An 8,072-nucleotide genomic window follows, 5' to 3' on the forward strand; every position below is an offset into this window, starting at 1 on the left:
TTCCTTCCTTCCTTCCTTCCTTCCTTCCTTCCTTCCTTCCTTCCTTCTTTCCTTTCTTTCTTTCTTTCTTTCTTTTCTTTCTTTCTTTCTTTCTTTCTTTCTTTCTTTCTTTCTTTCTTTCTTTCTTTCTTTCTTTCTTTCTTTCTTTCTTTCTTTCTTTCTTTCTTTCTTTCTTTCTTTCTTTCTTTCTTTCTGGAGGGTGGAAGGCAAGGCAATTGGGGTTAAATGACTTACCCAAGGTCACACTGCTAGTTAAGTGTCAAGTGTCTGAGGCTGGATTTGAACTCAGATCTTCCTGACTCCAGGGCCGGTGCTCTATTCTCTCTTGTTTCTTTTACAGATCAGCTGGTTTGTATGTCTTAGTGCCAAGTGCACTGATTTTGAGTAAGAAGACCTTGGTTCAAATTCTTATATTTCTACTTGCTTTTATTAGATGAAAATCTGAATCTTTTTTGTTTTCTTCCATGTATTTAAAAATAGTTCCATGTCCTTTTTAAAATCATTATTGTTAAATTCCCTTCCCTCACATTAGGAGGGAAATAAAAAAGGAAAGAAAAAAATCCTTGCAACAAATAAATTATCAAGAAAATGAATCCACACAGAGGTCATGTCTAAAAACATGTTTCTTTGTGCACCTAATATCAATGACCTTTGTGTCAGATGGGTGGCATGATTCATCACAGGTACTCTGGAAGCATATTGGTCATTGCATTTATCAGAGTTCTAAAGTCTAAATTTTGTTTTTCTTTAAAATATTTCTGTACTTGTATAAATTGTTCTTCTGGTTCTGCTTATTTCACTCTATATCAGCTTTCATTATCCAGGATTTTCTGGAATTATCTCATTCTTCTGTGCTTTTGGGTGGGGTGGTCATCCCTGATTAGTATTTTCCTGAATCACCTAAGTTCCTGGTCTGATCTTTACCTATTGTGGTTAGCCCCCCACCCCCAAAATTAAAAAAAAATTTTTTTAAAGCAATTGGGGTTAAGTAACTTGCTCAAGGTTACACAGCCAGTTATTTCTGGGTGTGGTGCTAAGTATCTGAGCCCGGATTCGATCCCAGGTCATCCCGACTCTGGGGCCGGTGTTCTTACTTGCTGTGCTACCTGGCCGCCCCTCCCCTCTGAATTTTTTAGGGCAATAATATTGGATCTTCTCAATCATTTCTAGCATCTCAGAAGAGTGTTTGGGACCTCATAGCCCTTGGGCCTTGGGTTTTCTCAACTGAGTACTGAGGCATAGCACTAGTTTCAGTCCTTTGTCTCTTTCAAGCACTTCCAAAGTCCTCCTGGGAGTGTCTGGCTACTCTGGGGATATCTCATGTGAACCTCCTGTTGCTGTAATCTCTGGACACAGAGCCCTATAGGCTACATGTGTCTTTGGCTAGTCTTTGGTCACACTGAAAGGGTAGGCTACACTAGCATTGTCTTTGTTGGTAGCTCATTTTCCTATTGCTTTCAGATTTCTAGATGACTTCTACAATTCTAGGATAGAAGAGACAACAATGCGTTTTCCCTTTGAATTTCTTGATCATTATTTGGTGTTAACTAGGGATATTACTGGAATATGTATGTGGGAGGGGGGTGGTTTCCATCCCATTTTGTCTGAAAGTGGTCTTTCCTTTCTTTCTCAAGGAATTTCAGTACCTGGTTAATAGTATTTCTTCTTGCCTTAAATAATTTCCGTGATATTTCTTTGAACACCCAAGACTCCCAGTTAATCAGCCTCCTGAGCTCTCATGACTCTAATTCAGTTAACTATGGAAGAAGTCACATCTTAGACTTCACCTTAATCTCCAAATGATATTGTGTTCATGTCACTAGACTCGAAATTCCTCTCTAATCATATTCTCTCTCTGTCTGTCTGTCTCTGTCTTTCTCTGTCTCTCTCTCTGTGTCTCTGTCTGTCTGTCTGTCTATCTGTCTCTCTTTCTCTCTCTCTCTGTCTCCCTCCTTCTCTCCCTCCCTTCCTCTCCTTTTAGCTCCAGTTTCTTCAGTAATTTGTTCAATTCTACATTTTTGCTTTTGTTTATCCTTCTTTGGGATTGTTCAAATATAAGAGAGAAATTAAGATCTCCTACTATTATTGTGTTGCTCTCCATGTCTTTATCAATTTAGTTACTTTTTCCTTTATGAATTTTGATACTGTGGTATTTGGAACATACAAGTTTAATGTTGATATTGGCTTATTATTTTGTGAATTCCTGTTTTTGTTTTGTCTGGTCATATAATTGTGGCTCTTGCTTTTTTTTTTTTTGATTAATCTGATACATAGTAAATTTTCTTTCAATCTCTCATTTTTACCTGTGTATTTCTTTGCTTTTTAGATTTTTTTGGTAAGCAAAACATTGTAGGATTTTATCTTTTGACTAATCTATCACTTTTTCATTTTATTGAATTGCTTAATCCATTTACATTTAAAGTTATGAGAGTTAAATTGATATTTTCCTTCATTTGTGTCTCTAGTATTGATTTTTTTTGCATTGAATTTTTTGCCTCATCTTCCCATTTTGAGATAGCATTTATCCTTACAATTATATTCTGTTCATCTACATAAGTGTGTATACACCTCTATAAGAGGTCTTCTTTCTCTCTCTCTCTCTCTCTCTCTCTCTCTCCACACACACACCCCTCTCCTCCTATATGAGTATTCTTCAGCTCACTCTCCCACCACTGAGTCACATTTGCTTCTTCCTTCCTGTTTCAATTCTTCTATTTGCCATCTCACCCATTTGTTGGTAACCCCTCTTCTTGCTAAAAGAGACTACAGAAGTTATTTGTTACTTAAACCACACATTCCCCTCTACCTTTTATTTTCCTTCTTCCTTTTTATGCTTCTTCCTATTCTGCAGTTTGGTTTCACAAAATACATTGATTTATCTGGGGATTATGAGGTGTAGTCAATGAAGTTTCAGGGCTGTTCTGCTACTGTTACTTTTATTTCTTTATGTTTCACTATCTGCTTGATAACTTTGCATGCTTTTAGAGAGAAATCTCTTAAAGATCCCTCTGTCATTATTTATTTTTAAGCTCTACATATGCTATTCTTTTTAAAATTTTTCCCCCCTTTTATAACCTCTAGAGATGAATTGATTTACTTTGTTGTATATACCTTCCCTGGTAGTTGTAGTTATTTCTTCTTTCTATTGTTTGGTTGTTTGAAAGTTGAATAATCTTCTCCCTTTTTTTGTATTTCTTTTTGGTAGCAAAGTTTCAAATGCCACTCTTGTATTAAATGCACATCTTTCGTTAGTGTTGATTAGGCTCAGGTTTTTAGCATACACGATTTAGGGTTGCATCTTAAGCTCCCTTCCTTTTTGGAATATGCCATCCTATTCCCTTCTGTGGTTTCCGGTGGGTACAGATTAATCTCATGTTATTCAAATTTTCTTCCTTTTATATTTGAAGATCTGTTTGCAGAATTTGTTGTTTGTCATTGGAATTGTGCAATTTAACCAATATGATTCTTGGAGTTTTAAGTATGTTTCATTTATTCTCCTGGAAGTGGTGCTTTGTTTTCTGTATTCATCAGTTACCAGTAGTTTTCTTGTATTACTTTTGCATTATTTCTTGCATTATGGTATTCGGGCTTTTTGACTTATCACCTTTTGAGAGGTTTATGACCCTTAACTTGTCTCTGCACGTCCCATCTTCAGGATAAGTGTGCTTTGCTTATATAGGGATCATATATAGTTTTTAATGTTATTGCTTTTGCTTCTTTTATTCTACATTATCCTTCACTTCTATGTGATTTTATTCCCAATAAGCAGAAATTTTGTCTTGACCCTGTGATAATGTGGCAACATAGTCCCAAATATCTGAGTTATCTTTAAGGAAACAAAGACAGCAATGCTGTACATAATACCTTTTCAGAACAAGTTGGCTTCATCAGTATGCAATGACATGCAAAAGAGGGAAAACACTTAGGAAAAAACAAACCAAAATAGCAGTGTTGCCTTACTGTAGTGAAAACATAAGCTAACCACTTCCTTCTTTTTCATCATACTTGATAACTCTATGTCTATGTAGTTGTAAGTAACCAAACTCAGTACAGCAGAAATGACTGCAGTCCTTTTATCTTTTTAAAAACATTGGCTTTGGGGTGGCTAGGTGGCGCAGTGAATAGAGCACCGGCCTTGGAGTCAGGAGGACCTGAGTTCAAATCTGAGCTCAGACATTTAACACTTACTATCCGTGTGACCTTGGGCAAGTCACAACCCCAATTGCCCTGCCTTCCCCCCTCCAAAAAGCAAACAACAACAGCAAAAACCAACCAACCAACAAACAAACATTGTCTTCAAACAGCCCTCATATAGGCAGAAATGCTGGCAGAGTATCTCAATGCACATAGCTTTATGTGCTGCTTTTGCCCCTACATAGTTTCAATGAATTGTTTTCCCAGCTACATATATGGCCATGTCTTACTCAGTTGCTACTATTTAAACACTTACTAGTGCAAGGCACTAAGCCAGACTTTGATGATACAAATAAAAAGAGTAAAACAATCCTGGAAAAAGCCATCCCTCCTGAATGGGAAAGGTGAAACTTCTCAGCCTCCAAGCTTTGTGGGAGCAAGCAGGAATTTCAGTCTCACCCTCCCCCCTCTTTACTGCTGCCACATCAGCATTAGTCCCCTTCAAGGGTCTTTCAACCTCCACCCTTGCTTGTGACCTTTCTTCCTCCCTTGCTTTAGTGTCTACCAAATAAGGACATCCACAATACCTTGGCTCCCTGTCCTGCCTCCCAGACAATAGGAGATAGTGACAGGCTTCTTTGTTATGCACAATTAGGTTATATTTGGAGCCAAGACTGAGAGCCTGCCTCCCAGGCAATGGGAAAAGGGACAGGATGGGGAAGGAGGCTTGACTGCCTTAGGGTATATATTCTTGTTCTGTCTTTTGTGACATGTCTCATTCTGATGGTTCATACTGGTGCAAGGGACGCCCTCTTCTGGTGAGAACTGAATAAACTTCTGTAACTTCCTCAAGATACCTCTGACTTTTAATTTTTCTGTGTAGGGATTTTTGGGGTTCCTGTGCCCCACACACTATCAATTTCTGATCAACTCCCACCTACAGGACAGACAGGCAAAGCTATCTAAAGCAATAGGGAAGCTCGAAGAAGAGATAGGAGGCAGTATGTGCCGCAAAAATCCATTTCCACCATTCCCTTGGACCTTTGTGGAAATGGTCCAGACCCTGAGTATTGGAAATAGCTGTCCCACCCTATCCTTGGAAAAGGTACAGCATCATTTGCCTAATGGCTCTATTTACCGCGATTGTGATCTCATTCCCTGTTCTTTATACTTTTATTTGAACTTTAAAATTTCTCCATAACTCTGGCCTTTTTATCAGGAATGGATTATTAGAGATCCATTTATTCCTCTGTAGCATCGTACTCTATTTTCCTGGGTGTTATTCTTGGCTATCAGCCCATATTCCTCACCTTCTGAAATATCTTGTTCCAAGTTTTCTACTTTTTAAAATGTTGTCTGTGGCTCTTCCATATTTGAGTTATTTTTTTCTGGGTGTGGGCAATATTTTTCTTTGACTGAGAAAGTCTGGATTTTGGTTATGATGTTCTTATGACTTTTCATTTTGGTATTTCTTTCAGCAGGTTGATGCATTCTATTTCTACTTTTTCTTTTAGTTCTAAGAGATCTTGGCTGTTTTTAAGATTTCTTAAAATATGAAGTCTAGTCTCTTGCTTTGGTCATGGTTTTCATAGAACAGCGATTCTTAAATTTTTCTCCTTGGTCTGTTTTCAATCTTACATGATATCTAGTCATTTTTGTCATGATATATTTTACATTTTCTTCTATTTTTTCAGGCTTTTGATTTTAATAAGTCTTTTTTTTTTCTTTTTCTTTTTTTTTTAGCAATCGGGGTTAAGTAACTTGCTCAAGGTTACACGGCCAGTTATTTCCAGCTGTGGTTCTAAGTGTCTGAGCCCGGGATTTGATCCCCAGGTCATCCCGACACTGGGGCCAGTGATCTTACTCGCTGAGACACCTGGCCGCCCCTAAACAATTGGGTTAAGTAACTTGCTCAAGGTTACACGGCCAGATGTTTCTGGGTGGGTCCTAAGTGTCTGAGTCCGGGATTCGATCTCCAGGTCATTCCAACACTGGAGCCAGTGCTCTTACTCGCTGTGCTACCTGGCCGTCCCAATTTTAATAATTCTTGTTGTCTTGTGGAGTCATTGTCTTCTATTTTGTTTAATTCTAATTTTCATGGAGTTTGTTGCTCTTGTCCCAAACTGTTGATTCCCTTTCCAGTTCTTTTGTCTATGTCTCTCATTTCTTTTCCAAGTTTTTTTCTCAAAGGCTCTCATTTCATTTATAAAAACTGTTTTAAACTCATTTAAAACTCTTGTTTCATCTCCTTCAGGAGTTTCAGGTAGGTTTTGCCCACACTGTGTTTTCCTCTGAGGGATTGCTTGTAGATGTTTTGGAGTCATTCTGGTCTTCTGTGTTTGTATCTTGAGTGTCCCTAAAACCATAATAACTCAGTATGATGGATGGAGCTTCTTTATTGTTGGCCCATTCTTCCAGCTCATTTCCTAACTTGATATTAGGGCTTGTTCTGCCACACGTTGGGAGGGAAGATCTGAGTTGGTTCTGTTTCCTCTTTCTTGGAAGTACCGAGTGCTGTGTTATTTCAGGATCTCAGTGACAGGCTGGAGATTTTCAGGCTTTCAGTTTCCCCAAAGTATTTTGATCCCAAGTAATGCCTGGCTACTGTTTCCTCCCCTAAGCTGTACAAGTTCTTGGGCTTAGATCTGAGAAAAAGTGGAAGCTACTGCTGGAGTCAGCCCCATTAGCCAGCTAGAAAGTCTGTTGGCTCAGTGGCAAAATTGTAGGTTCCCTTTTGGTCTGGGCTTCCTCTATTCTCTTTTATATTGGTAGAAATCCTAGCACAAAAATATTTTGATAAGTTTATTTTTATAGCATTTTACAAAATATGCTATATTCCTATAATAATTCCATGAGATAGTGAAGCTATTATTTTCCTTTTACAGAAGAGTAAATTGAGACTTAGAGATTAAGTCAAGTTCTATGTAACAAAGAAGTTTCTATGTCCTAATGATTGAACACTAGAAATAGAGTGTTATGATAAGTAAGAATGAATGTGATATCCTTGCTGAGATTTATATGATGGTTGTGCAGGGATGCCCACCTAAGAGTGGTAGGTGAAGCTAATTTTCACTAATATGGTGAGTCACACATTGTGTGTGTGTGTGTGTGTGTGTGTGTGTGTGCGTGAGAGAGAGAGAGAGAGAGAGAGAGAGAGAGAGAGAGAGAGAGAGAGAGAGAGAGAGAGAGAGAGAGAGAGAGAGAGAGAGAGAGAATATCTATTTCCATGTAACAGTTATATTCTAGGCCACAAAGAAATATTCTAATTGTGTGTTCCTGACATTGTAGTCAGGAGATTAAAAAACCACTACAATTCGATCCCTCATTCTATTCATCCTTCCTTATGTTTCCATACTTCCTAGAAAAATGTGATTTTTCTTCAATTAGGTTGGTTTTCTTGCATTCAATCTGAATTCCTAGTCCTATATTAGTGTCTTTGTTCAAATGATTCCCTCTCCTTGCAAAGTCCTTGCTTTCTTTCCCATGCAGCTCATCCACCTGTGTGACCTTGGGCAAGTGATTTAATCTCTCTCAGATTTAGTGTCCTCATCTGGGATTGTTTTGGATAGTCTCTGGATCCCTTCTAATTCTAAATCTATGATTTTAGAATTATAAATATTGGTGTCCTTCAAGATCCATTGCAAATCACTCCCCTTCCTCACTGTCCCAAATGGATTCTTATTCTTAGCACTTGGGCTACCCAGGGTTTCCCACTTGTAGTCCCTTTTACATGCAAGTCTGCCTTCCTTGTTAGTTCCTTAACCCTTGGCCCTTCTTCCTTCTATTAAGCTGAACATGTTTTTAGTCTAATTCTTCTGACAACTTTTAGTCTAATTATTCTGACAGTTTGGACAGCTTAGGGGAGGAAACAGTAGCCAGGCATTACTTGGGATCAAAATACTTTGGGGAAACTGAAAGCCTGAAGTAGTTTTCATATT

Source organism: Petaurus breviceps, unplaced genomic scaffold, assembly GCF_028583685.1.
Source record: "Petaurus breviceps papuanus isolate PSGF00001 unplaced genomic scaffold, PetGlider_PUasm1.0 90604, whole genome shotgun sequence".
NCBI lineage: Eukaryota > Metazoa > Chordata > Mammalia > Diprotodontia > Petauridae > Petaurus > Petaurus breviceps.